At 44.1% G+C, this 20,806-nt stretch overlaps 1 protein-coding gene across 5 annotated transcripts in view; it reads left to right on the top strand.

Annotated features, from left to right (window-relative positions):
- ETV6 (ETS variant transcription factor 6) overlaps positions 1 to 20,806 on the top strand; it is a 182,092-nt gene that overhangs the window by 13,331 nt on the left and 147,955 nt on the right. Inside the window, exon 1 of one of the 5 annotated variants that reach the window (XM_050966115.1) lies at positions 14,060 to 14,159. The exons of the other annotated variants lie outside the window; for them this stretch is intronic. The gene's annotated coding sequence lies outside the window, so the exon portion shown is untranslated. Of the gene's footprint in view, positions 1 to 14,059; positions 14,160 to 20,806 lie in introns of those variants that run through there. 5 annotated transcript variants of the gene reach the window in all.

Below are 20,806 nucleotides of genomic sequence, written 5' to 3' on the forward strand. Positions count from 1 at the left end.
CAGAGGATTCCAGAAGCACCTGGGAGGGAATTGTCCCTTTGGAGGCTCCAGAGGCTATGGGAAGGAGGTGCACAGTTCTCTCTTCTCTGCTACAGCGGGCAGCAAGCTGCCCCTTCTGTCACTGGCTTGGCAGAGCAGAGCTCCCCCACAGTTCACCCTCCTCCTTGGTGGGAACAAGGAGAACTTCCTCTCCTGTTTGGTCTACTTTAACCACCAGTTAAGAATTCGCCTTGCAACCTGGAGCCAAATTTCAGATAATGGCTCATGCAGTCCTGAATGAGTTTTTGGGTGAAGAAAAGAGAAAATTCCACACACTAAAAAGCTTGTCCAGAGGCCTCATAGGAGTAATCTCACTAAAACTGTTACTCAGCACTTAACCCTCCATCTTGGTCCCAAGCAAGCATCTGCCTGCATTCTTGGTCTCTCATTATTTGTAACTAGCAAGAGCTCTGAGTGAGAATGTGAATATTTTAAGAAGTCTAGTCTATTAGGCAGTGGACTAGAAGGAGGCTAGTTTTTATGGTGTACTTCTTCAGGTTCAAGAAAGGGAGTGAAAATAAACCCTTCAGGGATTACATGGAAGGGGAATTCCAGTTTAGCCTTTGAAAAAGCAGAAGTTGTCTGGTATTGAGGAAGAGGCATTGTTCACTTCCAGGAGCCATATTTGGGTTGAAGTATGCCTTTCCAAAGGCCTTTGAGTTCCCATTGCTATTAATTTGAAATGTGTTCCTGAACTCTTCAGCGCTAGCCCTCTTATGTACATGATAAATGGGAAGACAAAAGCTGGTATGGAAAATGACCTGTCTGAGAAATGAAGGAGATTGTATTTGTTGTAGCTCTTTTTCCTTTAGCTACTTTTCCCTCGCACTCCCCTCCCTCCAAAGTCTGTGTGCAGTGAACTGATGCACAGCTATGCTCCCTGTAATATTAGCCCCATGATCTTCCACCAGTTGTCATGCAGCTTCTCACCTGAAGTATACAGTTGTGCCCTGACTTATGTTTTCAGAGCAGGGCACTGAAGTTGCTGCTTTCACCGTCTGGCCATGAGTGGCAAGAGGTAATTGAGCTACTTTGTTCAGTAGCAACTGCTCCATTTGCTGAGACCTTTGGGCAGAGCTCCCATGGTGAAAAGTTAACAAGAGCGCTTTTGTCCCCCTTTATTTTATCCTTTATACTCAATTCCCATTTTGAATCCCAGCCATGGGAATCTTGTGCCTCATTCCTGCTGGGCTGAGGCAGGAGAGAGAATATGAGCATCACAGAAGTTACGCGGTCACTTGACGGAAGGGGCATTTTGCTGATTCAGCACCCACATTATTTAGATATGCAGTCTAGGACACAATCCTAAACCTAGCACAAGCCTCCTTGTTCAAGATCAGTTAATATAGTTCTAATGGATAGAAAAGAATAGACTGTGATTTTACCTAGGCACCTTTAATACAGAGTGTTAACCTGCTTCCTGTATGAGGTACTTATATGGCCGCCATTACCATGGTAACAGAGCACCACACCATCTTTCATATACTTATTATCACAATACCCTGGTGGGTAGGGAAGTGCTATTAATCTCTTCTCACAGGTGGGGAACAGATTGATTGAGGGTATGTCCACACAGCAACCAGACAGCTGCCTGTGCCAGCTGCCTTGGGCTCAGGCTGTGGGGCTGTTTCATTGCTGTGTAGACTTCTGGACTTGTGCTGGAATCCAGGCTCTGGGACCCTGTGAGGTGGGAAGGTCCTGGAAGCCTACCTACCAGTGAAACAGCCCCACAGCCGGAGCTGGGTCGGCTGGCAGGGGTCAGCCACAGGTGTCTAGTTGCTGTGTAAACATACCCGTGAGTGATTTGCCTGAGGTCACACAGAGACTTTAACCCATGTCTTCCAAGTCCTAAGCTGGTGTGCTGCCCTAACCACTGGACCATCCTCCTCCCTTTCTACTTAGCTATATCCTTTTAATGTGCAACAACTCCAATACCAGTGCTGAAGTGACCGTAGGCAAAACAGCAAATGTCCATGTTTAGCCGTAGCTCAGATGCTATCTTGGGTCTGAGAACCTGTCTTATTGGGAGAGAGAACACTGGTCAAAAGTTACCCCATATATTTTGAAAAAGGGCCAGGCTATCTTTTAACTGCCACCTTAACAGTCCCCATAAAATGGCTAGCATGGTGTAGAAAGGAGGGCTTCTCCAGTAGTGCCTCTTCTTCGGAATACTTACTGTGGGTAGAAAAATTATTCATTCTAAGATGTATAATAAACTAATAGTGACCATGGCTGGGGGGATAACCTTGAATAGAAGAGTGTAGTCTTATTTTCACTATAGGAGCTAGGACTATTCAGTAGACCTTGACCACTTATGGGATGGTCTTCATCCTATGATGCATCCCAGATAATAGATAAAATCTACCAGAGCTGAAGATGCACATGCTAAATGAATTGTCTCCCTGAAATAGGCATTGGAGTTCTCCCTTAGACACCAGAGAGAGAAAGGTGGGGCCTGTGCTATTTATGATAGTCTGGGGGAAGTGGTGGTAACAGAGAGATAAGGCATTAGTTCATTGGCCCACTACTTTATTCAGCAGACTCCAGACCTGCTGATTTTCACTGGTTCAGAGATCATCTGTGCTTTGCCAACTACGCCATGAAGTTTATTATTGATAGTGCCAGCTGCAGCAGAGAACAAACTACTGAACAGCTCTCTCATCTTGCCTGGGCTCATTTGGGTTTCCTCCCCTGGTACTCACTCACCAGCACCTGCTTTGCAGAGTAGACCTCAAGTAGTTGTCCCACTGTGGCGACAACTCTGAAATACTAAAGCCCCCATTACCACAGTATCAAAAGCACCTAACATTCTTTTAATGTATTTATTGTCACTACACCTCTGTGAAGTAGGGGACGTATTGTTAATTATCCCCCTAGGTACCTTAGAGTCCATCACCATTTTCTTTTCTTTTCTTTTTTTTTAGGTTGAATGATATCATGAGGTGAAAATATTCAAACAGCAGGGAGGTTGTTCCGATAGCTTCTAGACCAGAGGTTCCCAAACTGTAGTGTAGGGTACAACAATGATCTACAGAGTGTGTGTTTGTCTGTGGATGCTCAATTGGTCATGTGTGCTGGCTCTCCTATTTGTCTCCCATTGCTAGTTTAAAGAAGCTTTTCCTAATTATAATTTACCATGTAAGCAATTATTGTGGCTGACACAAGGCTTATTCAGTAGTGAACGGGAAGAGAGGTGGGTCCATGACATAATGAATGAGAACATCAACCAGACAGTCTCTCTGTTGGGATGTCGTCCATATTGTGCAAAGAGAGAAAACCCTCTTCACCCAGAGTTGGATCCTGCCCTGACTTACACATTGGGTATGTCTACACTGCAATAAAAACCCCTTGATAACACCGAGTCTCAGAGGCCAGGTCAGGTGACTCGGGCTCAGGCCACAGGGATAAAAATTTCAGTGTAGATGTTCAGGCTCAGGTTGGAGGCCAGGCTCTGAAACCCACCCTCCCCGTGGGGTCTCAGAGCATGGCTCCACCCCGAGCCTGAACATCTACCCTGAAATTTTTAGCTCCCAAGCCCAAGTCAGCTGACCCAGGCCAGCCGTGACTGTGCCACAGGTGTTGTACTGGAGTGTAGGTATCCTCATAGACTGAAGTCAATGGGTTGCTCAGGGCAGGGCCTGGCTCCCAATGCATGTTTAAAGCTGAGCATGGAAGTACAATTTTTATTCATATATTTAAAAAAGATTGTGGGAACATTCGGAAGGTAGGCTGCTAGAAACCAGAGGGGAAAAAGCTCCATTTTGGTTGCTGTACATGTAAAATCTACAAGCCAGAACAGGACCAGCCCTAGCATTTTTGACAGGTCAGTAAAACATTGTCACCAAGCCCCCAATATTACTTGCCCCACCCTCCTCAAAAATTAATTGATTAATCCTCCATTCTTTTGAACTAGATTAGGTAATCATGTGTCCCTGAAAACTGGGGAAGTTCTTGTTTTCAGAGCTTACCCCTGTCAGAAGTGTCCTGTCCTGGTTTTTGCAAGCCCCAACAGATTGGTCACCTGAAGAAGTGGCAGTTGGTCACCAGCTGAGCTGCTGAAATTGATAGGGGGTTGGGTGAACACCATGCATGTCATGTAATAAGAACACAGGATATAAAGCTAGAAGCTTCTTCCGGGATCACTGAGTTCAAGCCCCTGGTATGGCAGACAACCTTGTCGAGTAACTCCATAACGTTGACCCCCTGACCTCCATACAACTTCCTAGTCAGCACCCCCATACAACCCATCCTTCCCCACATGCAGTCAAATCCATATTTAGTCTGAAACTCCAGGTACTGTTACAAGTGCTGAGCCTGTAGACTGCTCAGATCCATACATAGATGGCTACTGATCCAAATAGGGATCTGGTGTCTGTACTTCTTTTTACCTGTCCTGAGCCACAGGTGAGAATGGGATTGTGGCACGTTATGCGGGAGGGTTAGGAAGGAGGACAAAAGGAGCAAGAGGGAGGAGACCCAAAGGACTGAGAGTCAATGGAATGTAGAAATTAATGGGTATGGCAGAGGGAGAGTGATATATAAGGAAGGGAAGAGTAGTTAGCTAGGAAGGCAAATGCAAGCTGTTGAGTCCACTGTGGATACCTCTATGCAAAGCTTAATGAGTTTATATAGTGCTCAGATATTAAAGTGATGGGCTCCCTAGAAATATCATTGAAAAAGAGAGAAATATTCTGTAAGAAATGATCATTTAGAAGCTGACCAGTATGGGCCAGGCCTTTTGATCTGTTTCTTTTGTTGTTGTTTTCCTCAGCAGCAGAAACCTGACACTGTAAGTTTGAGGAGAAATGATTTTTTTAGAAATGTTTGGGCCTTTATGATGACCCTTATCCCAACCGTTCAGAAAGTGTACATGGGCTTTCCTGTTCCTGACTCTGCTTCTTGACCCTGACCTCCTTTGGCGTAAAATGCTTTGATCTGTTCTGTTTCTAATGACCTTAGTCTCTCTTCAGAGTTTCTCCAGATCTGGCTGCTGAAGAGCATGAAAAATAATCAGATCCTTAATGGATTCAAATGCCACATGCCGTTTTCAGCCACATACTCCCTGTTAGCTCTTAAGAGACCTGTCAGTACAGCCTCATGCAACAATGTGTGAATTTATCATTAGTGAACCATGGCAATAAATTTTCTGCTGTGGATTCTTGGCCTGAATCGCCTGCAAAAAGTCCATTGAGCCACGAAGCTGTGCTATGCCCAGGATTTTGTGATCTTCTGTGTTACTGAGAAATCTCCTTGGCATTTCACACTTCTGGATAAAAAAAATTACAAGAGCTTCCGTGCTTCAGGTCCTTAGAATGTAAGCTCTTTGGGGCAGGGCCTCTCTTTAGTTATGTGCGTTCAGTACCTAGTACAATAGGGATCGGGGCTGCTATGCTCAACTGGGGTGCCAACCATAAGAGACTGGCAGGCTTCAGGATGGAATGTCCCCTAGTGTATTATTACACTGACACACATCCTGCATTTATTTTGTATTCTAAACACCTCCTTGGGGAAACCTGGCCGCTATCAGTGAGATGCTAATGGGCTAGATGGAGCATTGCTGTGTTCTGGCATGGTCCTTCATTTTAGTGTTGCTGAATAACTGCAATGAGCAGGTACTACAGTGGAGGTGTCAGTTCAGGCTTTCCCATATTACCCCATCAGTGTGTCTTGACTCTGCCCTGGAGGGCGCCTGACTAGATTTGATGGTTCCAACTCTATGCCCATGCAATCCTTGGCTTCACTTTACAGATTGCCAATAGTCAGGGCCATGAAAGAAGGAATAGTATTTGTTGGGTTGGTGATATTTACTTTTCCATGTAGACCAGTTAAGGAGGTAGCCAGGTGAAACCACCAAGAGTTTTCTCTCAAACACACTTTACCAGTAAGCGTTCATAGAACCCAGTATATATAAAGCTTTGCTTCTATGCAAGTGAAGCATCTATCTGCTCACGCTTGCTTTATTTAAATTCAGATGGCAGGCAACTGAAACTGAAAGGTGAACTGCCAAAAGAACAAATAAAGCCGAAATAGAGAGTGTGTATATGTATGTGTACACACACCCTTTGCCAAACTGTTAAATACATCTAATGCAGCAGTGTAGCAATTCAATAATGTGGAAACTCAGACTCGTGGTGAGTGATTGTCTTCCATTAATGGATTGAAATGGAGCCTGCATGGAAATACACTATTAATTTTAAGCATCAGAAAGCATAGTAAGAGGACGATACACACCTATCAATGATGTGAGCAATAGAATGTGCCAAGTCAAACCTATCAGCTTTAACCATATGGCTTAACACTGAGCTGCAGATGGGCAGCATTTGGTTCTGCCAAGTTAATAGCTGGGTTGCTCAAGTAGTACATAATAGCCATATCCTACAAGAGGTCAAGCATCTTCTACTTCCTGTTGGTTTCAGTGGAAGCTGAGCACTTTTCAGGAGGCAATCCACACCATGCAGGAGAGCACCCAAATCATCCAAGCAACACTGCTGCTTGCTGAAACGGAAAACAAGCTATCCATGCACAGTACCTCTCCTTCCCTCCCAGAATCTTTAAGGAACTGATATGGTGTGGTGTCTTTTTTTTTTTTTTTTTAATTTAACCTAGATATAGCCTAGGTCAGGGGTTCTCAAACTAGGGGTCGGGTCCCCTCAGGGGGTCATGAGGTTATTACATGGGGGGTCATGAGCTGTCAGCCTCCATCCCAAATCCTGCTTTGCCTCCAGCATTTATAATGGTGTTAAATATATTTTAAAGTGTTTTTAATGTATAAGGGACTGATATGTCAGCCTCCACCCCAAATCCTGCTTTGCCTCCAGCATTTATAATGGTGTTAAATATATTTTAAAGTGTTTTTAATGTATAAGGGACTGATATGGTGTGGTGTCTTTTTTTTTTTTAATTTAACCCAGATATAACCTAGGTCAGGGGTTCTCAAACTGGGGGTCGGGTCCCCTCAGGGGGTCACAAGGTTATTGCATGGGGGGTCATGAGCTGTCAGCCTCCACCCCAAATCCTGCTTTGCCTCCAGCATTTATAATGGTGTTAAATATATTTTAAAGTGTTTTTAATGTATGGGTGGGGGTTACACTCAGAGGCTTGCTATGTAAAAAGGGTCATCAGTACAAAAGTTTGAGAACCACTGTCCTAGGTTAATGGTAGAAGCCACAGATTATTGGCATCCAATTTCTGTTTGTCCTGCATAAGTGAGTTTTCCCGGTTTGGCTCTTTGTGGACATATGTCCACAAAAGCTACACACACAACTAGCAGTAATCACCACTTTTGCATTACGGTCTTGTCTGAGGGGACATCTATGCTGCAAGTGGAGGTGTCAGACGTTCTAAGTATGTACTCAGGCAGCTAGTCCCTCCCACTGCTGCAGCCATGCTGCTATTTTTAGCACGCTAACTCAATCACAGCTAGCAGGTGTACACCTACCTGAGCTGGGAGTTACACCTCCATCCTGCCTCAGCGGTCACTAGGTTCAGTTTTAAAACTGGATAGATTCTAAGAGGACAGACTCTTCTTTGGCTGTTCCAAAGTCTGAGTTAGAAAACTGAGACAGTGCATCCACTATCAAAACATGGTTACAAAAATCCAGGAGAATTCTTGAGCGATGCATACGACTCAGGGGCATGATGTTTCTCGGCACTAAAGTAAATTAGCTTTAATATTCCATAGAAACAGAATGTGTAAAGTAAAGCATTCAGCAGACAGGACATAAGTTTTCATGTACAAATTGATCTCTGAACCCTTGTGTATGCATAACACCACACTCTGCAGCTACATGATCACAGATTGTATCTCAGGTACTGCAGAATGTCGTTCATTCCCCTAGCCTCTAATATGCTAGCCTATAGCATAAACACCTGTCTAATTTTAGGCTGTTGATCTGACACTCAGGATTTTGGAATGTGCTACAATCAGTGGTGCCACAACCTTAAAAGTGGTGGTGAGCATACCGAATCCCAATAGGATGCAAAGTCCTCCTGTTATCTGAGTCACAAAGTAGGAGCTCAACTAAAGTCCTGGTTTAAAAACCAATCTCCCCCACAAAAAAACCTGCTTTATTTTGTGTCATTTTTTTTCAAGTAGAAGAGAGATTTGGAAGTGACAGTGTTCTATAGAAATGTGATTGTAAGTTGGCAGTGTTTTGGACCATTCATGGAAAATACTTATTTTTAATAGGCATGTGGGTGTCAGCTGAAAGGATAATCTCAGCCTTTTTGATTTCCCATTGCTGGCAGGTTTGTATAGCAGCTGCCCCAGGGGAAGAGACAATGCACAGATCCCAGTACGCAATAAGTAGTAGACTACTTGCATGGCTGGGTCATTAACTTCCTTCCCTCCATTTCTTGAGCTTGAGTCCTACTGTTGTGCATTGTTTGCCAATTATACAAGTTTGGGGATCATTAGGGACCTTGAAGTCCATGTACTTTTCCAGATGGAAGTCTTTTTTTGTACTAAGGCTGCTCCGTTTCTCTCTTGGTTAATTAAGTGCCTTGCTTTCCATTTGCCTGTTGGCTGTAACTCTTCTCCCATTTCCTTCCCTCTCTTTTGAGAGAAAAAGGCCCTGCTATTCCTGGCTTGCACCAGGTCTATTACTAGACTCTCTCCCTGTTATTTGTGGGAGCAAAACAGAAGTAGAAAGTGACTCACTGTAGTGCAGCTGGGCCAAAAATAGTTTGCAGGGGCTCACAAGTGGGATGCTTCTTTATTGCAGCACTGTGTATTCTGCCAGAGCCCCAGTAGCCGTGGTGGAGGTCTGTGTGTGAGAGAAGTCAGGAAAATGCTGCTCAAGGACCAATTCATAGTAAGCAGGGGGCATGGTATTGTGATTTGAGTAGGGGACCTGGAAATCAAGACTCTAGGGTCTGGTGTCTCCTGGGCTCACTTGTGGTGTGACCTTATCCTGATGTCTCTTCACCACTCTCTGCCTCAGCTTACCTCTGTAACATGATGTATTCTTATTTCCTACTTAACAGGTAGGAATTACTGCCATCTGATTTATAGTCCCTGAAATCAGATCCAATCCTGCTTTTGAAGATTCTCTCCTTTTTCCCTACAAGGACTGCTCCTTGAGCTTAGGCAGGGTAGGAGTTCTAATGCCACAGGAAAAGCAATCACTGATCATTCGCAGTTGTTGCTGTGAAGGAGAGGTTGCTGGCTGGGTCGGTGTTTGCAAGGAAACCATTTCTTCCTTCTTCTCTTTGGGCCAATAATTGCCAAGCTTCTCAGAAGCGCAAGTGAGAGCTCAGGTTAGTTTGTTAAGCTGAAGGATATGGATAGTATTATTTTCTTGTTGCATGGAGAATGTGTAAGTTTGACTCCTTGTATGTCAGGCTGATGCTGTACCAGGGTGAGCTGATGAACTGATGTGCTTAGGTTTGCTTTCTCTTTCTAAAAATACCTCTTGATTGTGCCCTTTATAGCTAATTATAGAAGAATATTTGTCACAGGGTACACTCACCGCTGGGGCGCCTCCTCGTGGCTATTAAACACAAGGTCCAAAGAGGGGTCAGATGTGTTGGTGAGGTGCGGAATAGGATGTAACACTCTAACTAAATTGTACCCACAAATCCCAATATATTGACCACAATCCTGAGTAGCCAGATATTTCTGCTGAAATGCTGACATTTAAATTATCATCATTAGGATTCAGAGTCAACACATTATGGAAACACTTCTTGCCTCTCCCAGCTATTGTTTCAGTGGCTGATTCAAGAAGACATCATCATGTTAGTTCATGTGTGGAAAGGTATTTTCACAACTATAAAAACTATGAATTTAATTTTCATTTTAATGAAAGCTTAAAATCTGCAGAATCTCTCCCATCAACGTTGTACACAGTACCAGAGAGAACAGACTCAACCTAACAATCTATCACTTGCATTACTGCTGGACATGAAACAGGGGCAGTTAACTAGGGTGAGGGTCAAGAACTGAGAACCCAGAGGCATTTCTCATCTGTCTGCCAAGGTCATTTCATAGCTAAATAGATGGAAAGGCCAGAAGAGACTATCAGAAGTCATGAGAGGAGTCTACTGTCACTCCTTATTAATCACTGCTTCACCTATGAAATGTTACCTCTTCTTATCTTATTTGATATGGGGAGGGCTGGCCAGCATTTTTTGTGGGCAAAATTTTCTTGTCACAAAATGTGGTTTTGTCAAAATCACTATTTTCTGTGGGGAAATGTTCATTTCAATTTCATGTTTTGGCTTTCCCCAATTGAGAAAATGAAAATTAAAAATGCCATTTCAAAAAGTTGAATCATTTCATTTTGATTAAAAGTGTCCACACTTTTTTGTTCTTGACACTTCAGATTCAGAACTTTTTGGAGTTTTTCAGTCCATGACATTTTGGATATTTCAACTCTGGGATCAGAAATTCATTCTGAAATGTCAAAATTTCCCATGGGGCAAAAATTCTTCTTCCCAACGAGCTCTACAGACAGGCACTAACACTGGGCAATAGTTACTTTCCATTACTTACTTATCACCTGCCAAACAAAAAGCTTCGGCCAAGGCCTGCTGAAGTCAATGGGAGCCTTTCCATTGGCTACAATTGGCTTTGGATCAGTCCCAGAAAACACCATTATCTGATCATCTTTGCTCAATGACTGAGTCTTGAAAATGGCTCCCCTCCTTCCTTGCATGCAGAAGTTACTTTCAATTTTAACTTCAGAGAGAAGTAACTTAAGAATAAAAAGAATAAAAATAATTTCTCATATTTCAGCCAGGGAGCAATGATGATAGCCTCACATGCTGTCCTATCAGCAGGGAGGAATTATTAAACTAAAAGTACAACACACACACATTAGCCTTGAGGGTCACATTGAGCAAGTCAGACATTCTACAGATTTTAAGCTTCCATTAAAATGAAAATTAAGTTCATAGTCTTTATAGTTGTGAAAATACCCTTCCATCCATGAACTTATGTCTTCTTGGGTCAGGCACTAAAGCAATAGCTCAGAGACGTGTGAAGTGTTTCCATAGTGTGTTGACTCTGGATCCTAATGATGATAATTTAAGTGTCAGCATTTCAGCAGAAATATTTGGCTACTCAGGTCACTGTGGGCAATATTTGGGACTGTGGCTAGCATAGGTATGTCTCCTCTAGCTGGGAACTACACCCCCAGCTAGACATACCTTCAGACAGCATGGAACATCATCAAGTAAACAGCTAAACTTGATCTTAAACATATTTTTCCCATTTGTTTGCAATTCTCTTGTACCTTTTTCTTTGGTCACAGACCAGAGACCTGATTCTCTACTGCCTTATACCTTGTGCGGTCATTAATGCTTATATAAAGTGGATGTAAAATAGTGAGATCAGAATGGTTTCATTTTACACCCATTTTGCCCAGGTGTGAATAAATACCCAAGGTTTAACACAGTGGAGAATGGGCTCCAGTGTTGTACCTGAAAGTGGATTCCAGTATGTGAGTTTTGGTTATCTGAGGCTGTAGTGTACTTTACATTAGCCTTAGCAAGAAATGGAGACACCCCTGCAGATTTGTTTTGTTTTTGTTTTAATATAAAAAGAAACATCTAGACTAAAAATGTGACTTAGAGTTAATTTCATAAATACGCATTTTAAAACAACCACTTCTAGAACTTCGTAGTTATCCAAACATCTGAAAGGAGAATTGATTTTTAATAAGAAAAACACATATCAGAGTATGAAAATCTTCCATTAGGATTCCAGTGCCCAACTTAACTTGGCCCTGGTGCCCCACACAGCTCTGCCAATGCCCCTCAAATATGTTCTATAACAGCTTTTGCTGTATCCGTACAGGAGCTTCACTCAGCTCTGTCAATGTACAGGAGCTCTGAACTTTAGCACCCAATCCAAATTCAGTCTTGTGCCCCCATTCTCTGTTCCCTGTTTTCTAGGTTGAGATAGTCGATCTTGACTCATAGGTGTGGAATTTAGGGATGCTTTCCAAGTGGTGGCAGCTTTTGATACAAAATCAGGATCCACCAAAGGCCAGCTGAGTCATGTAGTGATGGAGTTGGAGCTGCTACCTGCCACTGGCGCTGCTGGATTTGCTTATCCTCCTAGGATATTATATATTATTGGACTCATCTTTGATTTAGATTAGTTCAAGTCATTTTATTGGGTGATCTGTACATAGATCCATTACATGAGAAAAGGGGAAGGCAGGGGGAATCAGCACCATGGGGGGGAGGGGATTCTATGTCAGGCCTTAGGGTCAATTTCCTCTTTCTCTTCCCTACCACTCCATGAATTCCACATGAATCTAGATGCAAGTTTGAAGCTTCTCTGAGGCTTTATAGAGTTGAGGGGCAGGGAGGGGTAAGGAGAGGAAAACTGAACTGGCCCAGGAGCTCCCTTTGAACATTTTGCCATTAGACAATGAGGGTAGGAGAGCTTCCTGAAAGTGTGGAAGTGCAGAGGAGAGAGACTAAGGGCTTGTCTACATCACAAAGTTGCAGCGCTGGTGAGGGGGTTACAGCGCTGCAACTTAGGAGGTGTACACATCTGCAGGGCATCACCAGCGCTGCAACTCCCTGTTTGCAGCGCTGGCTGTACTCCTGTTTTGTCTCGGGTGTAGAGGATCCAGCGCTGGTGATCCAGCGCTGGTAATCAAGTGTAGACACTTACCAGCGCTTTTCTTGACCTCCGTGGAATAAGCAGGTATCCCAGCATACCTGAGGAAGCCTCTCCGTCAAGCAGGTCTCTTTCCCTGCGGTTTTCAGGGGGGTCCGGGGAACGCGAGAGCAAACCGCGGGGAAGCTGGTCTCCTTCCCCGGTTTGCTCTTGCGTTCCCCGAACCCCCAGTGCAAGCAGTTCTCCTTCCCTGCGGTTTGCTCTCGCGTTCCCCGAACCCCCAAGCAAGCAGGTCTCCTTCCCTGCGGTTTGCTCTCGCGTTCCCCGAACCCCCGAGCAAGCAGGTCTCCTTCCCTGCGGTTTGCTCTCGCGTTCCCCGAACCCCCGAGCAAGCAGTTCTCCTTCCCTGTGGTTTGCTCTCGCGTTCCCCGAACCCCCGTGCAAGCAGGTCTCCTTCCCTGCGGTTTGCAGAGGGGTTCGGGGAACGCGAGAGCAAACCGCGGGGAAGCTGGTCTCCTTCCCCGGTTTGCTCTCGTGTTCCCCGAACCCCTGTGCAAGCAGGTCTCCTTCCCTGCGGTTTGCATGGGGGTTCGGGGAACGCGAGAGCAAACCGCGGGGAAGCTGGTCTCCTTCCCCGGTTTGCTCTCGCTTTCCCCGAACCCCCCTTGAAGCCGCCCAACAGCGCTGCAGTGTGGCCACATCTAACACCACTTGCAGCGCTGGTTGCTGTAAGTGTGGCCACTCTGCAGCGCTGGCCCTATACAGCTGTACTAATACAGCTGTAACAACCAGCGCTGCAAAATTGTAGATGTAGACATACCCTAAGATAATATCTGTATGGTGAATTCAGAAAGGTGTGGGGATGGCTCCCTTCAAATGTCTCCTATTGTGTGTCATTCATGGGGCCCTGCTCCCCTGGGAGGGCCAGCCAGGAACTATCCCAACGAAAATGTGTGGCATGTAGGGTTTGCCATGCCAGATCAGATCGGGGCTCCATCAGCTCCTGGATCTTACCTCCAGCTCTGTGCCATATCAGATACTTCAGAGGAAGGTGAAATTCCCTGCCATAAAACACCAGGTCAGTTGTGAAATGGTGTATGTGAGGCAGGGAATTCCCCCCCAGTCACTGGTAGCAATCAGTTTATGTCTTGAAAGATTATGGGGCTTGACACAGCCTAATAGCCATTCCCTCCTTTTTTCTCCCCTGTTGCTCCCCCCATGGGTGGAAGAGAAATACTCCCTTCAACTATCCCCCCACATGGCAAGGTCAAAGGGAGATTAGATAATCCAGTCCATTCACTGGGCCCAAATAGCAGCTGGTTTCTCCTCCTAGTGATTATCTGGGAGATGCCCTGACTGCTGCTTGGGCTGCCCAGCTGCGAGGGGAGGATAGGAAGCGAAGCTGATGAGCCATACAGCTGCTGCATTGAGGGACGCTGCGTACTGAGCTGTAACTGGGCCCAGATCCCCCGACAAGGCCAGATCCAAGACAAAGTTCTAGTCATTAGCAGCCCTGGTCTCTCAGAGCAAAGCATTTAAGTAGGTGAGTAGCCCCACTGACATCCTTATTCCTTGCTGAGCAGCATCGCCAGAAATGTTTGCTAAATTCTGATCACAGAACTACACCTGGGCAAACTTGTAGTAGGATTACACAGGGTGTCACTGAGGAAGGAACTGGAAAATAAAAATTTGGTCGACAGAACCTGATACATGGGATGGAGGGGAGGAAAACAAACACCACCGCCAGCCCCCCTAAATTGACAGGACTGTCAGATTCTATGCTGAGCTGTGTTGAAATTTAAATCCTGGAGCTCTGAGTAGATGTTGAAAGAGACAAAAAGAGAAACACTAACGGACACTCACCGACTAAAAACTCTACCACAGCTACACAAAAAGACCCCATTAATCATGCCAGGAATATTTAAAGCACCTTTGTTTTTGTTTTTTTTAAACTGATGATTATTTCAATACATTTTCCTGCCTCTCTTCAGAAGAGAGCCTCAATATTTGCAGTTGCTCTGGCACAACATTTTTCACGATTATACTAAGAGGCAGGCTTAGGTCAGCAGAGGGAAGCTGCTTTAATGAATCCAAAGGTTTGTCAGCCAGACTAGCTTTTGTACTAGTACCAATAGGCTGTGCCAACAAAATGATCCCCTCCAGAGATTTCAAGTCATGGGCTGTTTGTGGGATTAGGATAGAGAGGGAAGAGAGTTACAACTCCATTTTCTACTTGAGTTCATATCATTTATGCTGCAAGTCACTAGAAGATTCCTTCCCTTTCCTCCACCCCACCACCAGATTTTTGGGATCCATACAATGGTCTTGATCCTGCATCATAAAAGTTAATGGGAAGTTTGCCATTGACTTAAATAGGAATAGGTCCAAAGTGTACGCTTGCATGGGGACTTAGTCAGATGGGACTACTTGTGAGAGAATGAGAGAATGAATGAATTTCAGGCTCAGATGCCTAGAGGATTTTCTTTTCTTTTCTTTCCCTGCTGGATAGACCCAGGGTTTTGTGAGCAGCAAATTCATTCTCAAAATTAGGACTCAATCCTGCTTGCATTGTAATCAGTGGGAATTTTGCTACTGTTTTTGGTAGGAGTAGGATTGGTCCCTTAAGGAAGAAACGGTGATTTGCTCTTGTGTATGGATTTAAGGTTTATTTAAAAAAATATTTATTTTCTAACATTAGGGAGTAATGCATGATAGTTGTAGCAGGGGTCTCTGAGATAGAATGACATGACCAACTGTGCCCCAGACTTTTTATCTGGTGAGGTGGTTGTACTTTCTGTGCCTCTGTTTCCTCTTGTATCACAGAAGGGATAAAGTACTCATATACTCAGGGGAATGCTGGGAGGCTTTAATTAATTTAGATCTGTGAAGTATTTAGCAATCCTCAGATGTAATGTTCCATGTACTGTAAGTGCAGAGTATTAGCAATAATATGACATTATTTTGTATTTATTTGTTAAACGGGATCATTTAGTTTCGAGGGTGGAGGGAGTTTAGAAAGAGGTGAAGAGGCATGTGAGAAAAGAAAAGTGAAGAGAAAGGAGGTAGATGGTTGAAAGATCAGAGAAAGAGACCAGAACCTACCCACAGCCATCAGGGTTTGTGGAGATGCCATCAAATTGAGAAGCATCAAGCTATCATTGAGCCTCCTTTTTAACTTGATGAACAAAAAATGTTTAATAATTAGCAAGTAAAATAATAAGCTCCCTGCCTTCCTTGTAGTCTTTAGCCAGATACCCAGAATAATTAAAATAAAGAAATATGGAATTTCCCATGTTCTGAGGGAACTACTTTGATTTTGGGAGTGGACTGATGGAAATGTAGAGTCCAGAAAGGATTGCTCACCCTTGCAGTGCATCAAGAGGTCTAGTTCACCACATAACAGGGCATCGCTGAAGAAGGGAAAAGAAATGCATGTCAGGAACGGTCTTGATAATACTTAGTCCTGCCATGAGTGCAGGGGACTGGACTAGATAACCTCTGAAGGTCCCTCCCTGTCCTATGATTCTGTGATTCCTAAAGTAACAAGACATTTGTGATACAAGTTGAGGAGAAACAGGGTGACTCAAGTTTGAGACTTACACTTTGTCTTTAGTTCACCCCATCATGCCCAGATAATTGCAGTACACATGGTTTGTATCAAAGCTCCAATGAACTTTCATAACCAGATGATCAGGATCTTGCACAACACACTTGGTGTCAGGTTTTGCTACAGCTCAGGCTTGGTCCATCTAAAGTTCTGCTGAGTTTTGTGCACCTGCTGTCAAACTTGTACTAAGCTTTGACCTACCATGGCTTGAGTGTCTTACGGTTTTGGGTTGAAATCATGCAAAAGCTCTGGTTAAATGTGATTTTGACCAGAGATGGGCCTAAACAAAAGTCCTTGATCTGAATGCTCCCAGACTTGGAGCTTTGATATCCAGATCTGCTTAGAACTTTTAATGGAAAAAGTTGGCTCTCTCTTCCCTCCCCATCTTTATGTAAATAAAAAATTATTAAGGGTGTTTTGCTTACAACAAAAAAGACCAAGCATTGAAAGATGAATTTGCTGGGAAAGTTGTGATTGAATCTTGAATCACCCAGCTCTCCTCAGTGTCCATCACAAGGTTCATGTTACCAAAAAAACTAGGAAAACAGGGAATGCAATGGGATTGAACATGCTGTGCGACCTTAGCTATGGGGTTCACCCCCAACTGAAAGCTAAGAGGCGATACATTACCCTTTCTGCTTCTGCAAAGTTAGACACACCAATGGCCCAGTTCTGCAAACACACATGTACAAGAGTCGTTCCACTGAGTTCGAGAAGATTACTCACGTGTCTACTCAAGTGATTTTCTATAAAAAGAAGTATAAAAAAATATACATGTGATTTAAATAACCTACTCTACATAGGCCTGAACCAAAACCCAATGAAGTCAATGGGAAGACTTCCACTGATCTTAGTGGGCACTGGAATCTGTTCCATATTGCCTATATTGAGAGTCATACGTCTCCTTTTCCAAACCAGGGTAAATGGCACTATTCAAGTCTCTTTTTACACCAGTGCAGCCAGGGCCAGCTCCAGTGTTTTTGCCGCCCCAAGTGGGGTGGGGAAAAAACAAACAAACAAAAAACCAACCCGCGATTGGCGGCAGCTCTACCCCGCTGCTTCATTCTTCAGTGGCAATTTGGCAGCAGGTCCTTCCCTCCGAGAGGGACTGAGAGACCCGCTGCCGAATTGCCACCAAAGAGCCGGATGTGCCGCCCCTTTCTGTTGGCCGCCCCAAGCATCTGCTTGCTGTGCTGGTGCCTGGAGCCGGCCCTGAGTGCAGCTTGTCTGCTTTAGGGTTTTACCGCAGTGCAGTTTCATCATTGTAGCTACCCATAGTAACCTAGTAAGGAGGGCTTTAAACTAGGTTCGACGGGGACAGGTAAGCAAACCCCACAGGTAAGTGGGGAACAAGACCTGGGAGATGGGTTGGAAACAGGAGGGAGCATGGGCTATAATGGCAGAGAGAAAGGAGGGTCAGAGCAAAGCTGGGAGAAAAGATCAAACCAGTATCTTAGATGCCTATATACAAATGCAAGAACTATGGATAATAAGCAAGAAGAACTGGAAGTGCTAATAAATAAATACAACTATGACATTGTTGGCATTACTGAAACTTGGTGGGATAATACACACGACTGGAATGTTGGTGTGGATGGGTATAGTTTGCTCAGGAAGGATAGACAGGGGAAAAAGGGAGGAGGTGTTGCCTTATATATTAAAAATGTACACACTTGGACTGAGGTGGAGATGGACATAGGAGACGGAAGTGTTGAGAGCCTCTGGGTTAGGCTAAAAGGGGTAAAAAACATGGGTGATGTCGTGCTGGGAGTCTACTACAGGCCACCTAATCAGGTGGAAGAGGTGGATGAGGCTTTTTTCAAACAACTAACAAAATCATCCAAAGCCCAAGATTTGGTGGTGATGGGGGACTTCAACTATCCAGATATATGTTGGGAAAATAACACCGCGGGGCACAGACTATCCAATAAGTTCCTGGACTGCATTGCAGACAACTTTTTATTTCAGAAAGTTGAAAAAGGTACTAGGGGGGAAGCTGTTCTAGACTCGATTTTAACAAATAGGGAGGAACTTGTTGAGAATTTGAAAGTAGAAGGAAGCTTGGGTGAAAGTGATCATGAAATCATAGAGTTTGCAATTCTAAGGAAGGGTAGAAGGGAGTACAGCAAAATAGAGACAATGGATTTCAGGAAGGCGGATTTTGGTAAGCTCAGAGAGCTGATAGGTAAGGTCCCATGGGAATCAAGACTGAGGGGAAAAACAACTGAGGAGAGTTGGCAGTTTTTCAAAGGGACGCTATTAAGGGCCCAAAAGCAAGCTATTCCGATGGTTAGGAAAGATAGAAAATGTGGCAAAAGACCACCTTGGCTTAACCACGAGATCTTGCGTGACCTACAAAATAAAAAGGCCTCATATAAAAAATGGAAACTAGGTCAGATTACAAAGGATGAATATAGGCAAATAACACAGGAATGCAGAGGCAAGATTAGAAAGGCAAAGGCACAAAATGAGCTCAAACTAGCTATGGGAATAAAGGGAAACAAGAAGACTTTTTATCAGTACATTAGAAGCAAGAGGAAGACCAAGGACAGGGTAGGCCCACTGCTCAGTGAGGAGGGGGAAACAGTAACGGGAGACTTGGAAATGGCAGAGCTGCTTAATGACTTCTTTGTTTCGGTCTTCAGTGAGAAGTCTGAAGGAATGTCCAATATAGTGAATGCTTACGGGAAGAGGGTAGGTTTAGAAGATAAAATAAAAAAAGAGCAAGTAAAAAATCACTTAGAAAAGCTAGATGCCTGCAAGTCACCAGGGCCTGATGAAATGCATCCTAGAATACTCAAGGAGTTAATAGAGGAGGTATCTGAGCCTCTAGCTATTATCTTTGGGAAATCATGGGAGACGGGGGAGATTCCAGAAGACTGGAAAAGGGCAAATATAGTGCCCATCTATAAAAAGGGAAATAAAAACAACCCAGGAAACTACAGACCAGTGAGTTTAACTTCTGTGCCAGGGAAGATAATGGAGCAAGTAATTAAAGAAATCATCTGCAAACACTTGGAAGGTGGTAAGGTGATAGGGAATAGCCAGCATGGATTTGTAAAGAACAAATCATGTCAAACTAATCTGATAGCATTCTTTGATAGGATAACGAGCCTTGTGGATAAGGGAGAAGCGGTGGAAGTGATATACCTAGACTTTAGTAAGGCATTTGATACGGTCTCGCATGATATTCTTATAGATAAACTAGGAAAGTACAATTTAGATGGGGCTACTATAAGGTGGGTGCATAACTGGCTGGATAACCGTACTCAGAGAGTAGTTATTAATGGCTCCCAATCCTGCTGGAAAGGTATAACAAGTGGGGTTCCGCAGGGGTCTGTTTTGGGATCAGCTCTGTTCAATATCTTCATCAACAATTTAGATGTTGGCATAGAAAGTATGCTTATTAAGTTTGCGGACGATACCAAACTGGGAGGGATTGCAACTGCTTTGGAGGACAGGATCAAAATTCAAAATGATCTGAACAAATTGGAGAAATGGTCTGAGGTAAACAGGATGAAGTTCAATAAAGATAAATGCAAAGTGCTCCACTTAGGAAGGAACAATCAGTTTCACACATACAGAATGGGAAGAGACTGTCTAGGAAGGAGTATGGCAGAAAGAGATCTAGGGGTCACAGTGGACCACAAGCTTAATATGAGTCAACAGTGTGATACTGTTGCAAAAAAAAGCAAACGTGATTCTGGGATGCATTAGCAGGTGTCTTGTAAACAAGACATGAGAAGTCATTCTTCCGCTTTACTCTGTGCTGGTTAGGCCTCAACTGGAGTATTGTGTCCAGTTCTGGGCACCGCATTTCAAGAAAGATGTGGAGAAATTGGAGAGGGTCCAGCGAAGAGTAACAAGAATGATTAAAGGTCTTGAGAACATGACCTATGAAGGAAGGCTGAAAGAATTGGGTTTGTTTAGTTTGGAAAAGAGAAGACTGAGAGGGGACATGATAGCAGTTTTCAGGTCTCTAAAAGGGTATCATCAGGAGGAGGGAGAAAACTTGTTCACCTTAGCCTCCGATGATAGAACAAGAGGCAATGGGCTTAAACTGCAGCAAGGGAGATTTATGTTGGACATTAGGAAAAAGTTCCTAACTGTCAGGGTAGTTAAAAACTGGAATAGATTGCCTAGGGAAGTTGTGGAATCTCCGTCTCTGGAGATATTTAAGAGTAGGTTAGATAAATGTCTATTAGGGATGGTCTAGACAGTATTTGGTCCTGCCATGAGGGCAGGGGACTGGACTCGATGACCTCTCGAGGTCCCTTCCAGTCCTAGAGTCTATGAGTCTATAGCACTAAAACTCCAGTATAGACAAGCCCATAGTATGGACTCAAGCCAATACCCTGATCCTCCAATCAGATCTGTGTAGGTGGACCACTGTGCCTTGCTGACTTCAGTGGGACTACAAGTGTTCAGGGATCCACTCCCATGGATCTGATTGCAGGAATGGGGCTCCATGTGAGCAAGAGTGCACGGATTGCTCTCTTTTAAGGGATGAACTTGGTGGGGATTTTGGGATACTGCCCAGCCAATTCTAAGCACTGGAAATATTTCTGTGATCCTAGGGCAGA

This window comes from Gopherus flavomarginatus, chromosome 1, assembly GCF_025201925.1.
Source record: "Gopherus flavomarginatus isolate rGopFla2 chromosome 1, rGopFla2.mat.asm, whole genome shotgun sequence".
NCBI classification, from domain to species: domain Eukaryota; kingdom Metazoa; phylum Chordata; order Testudines; family Testudinidae; genus Gopherus; species Gopherus flavomarginatus.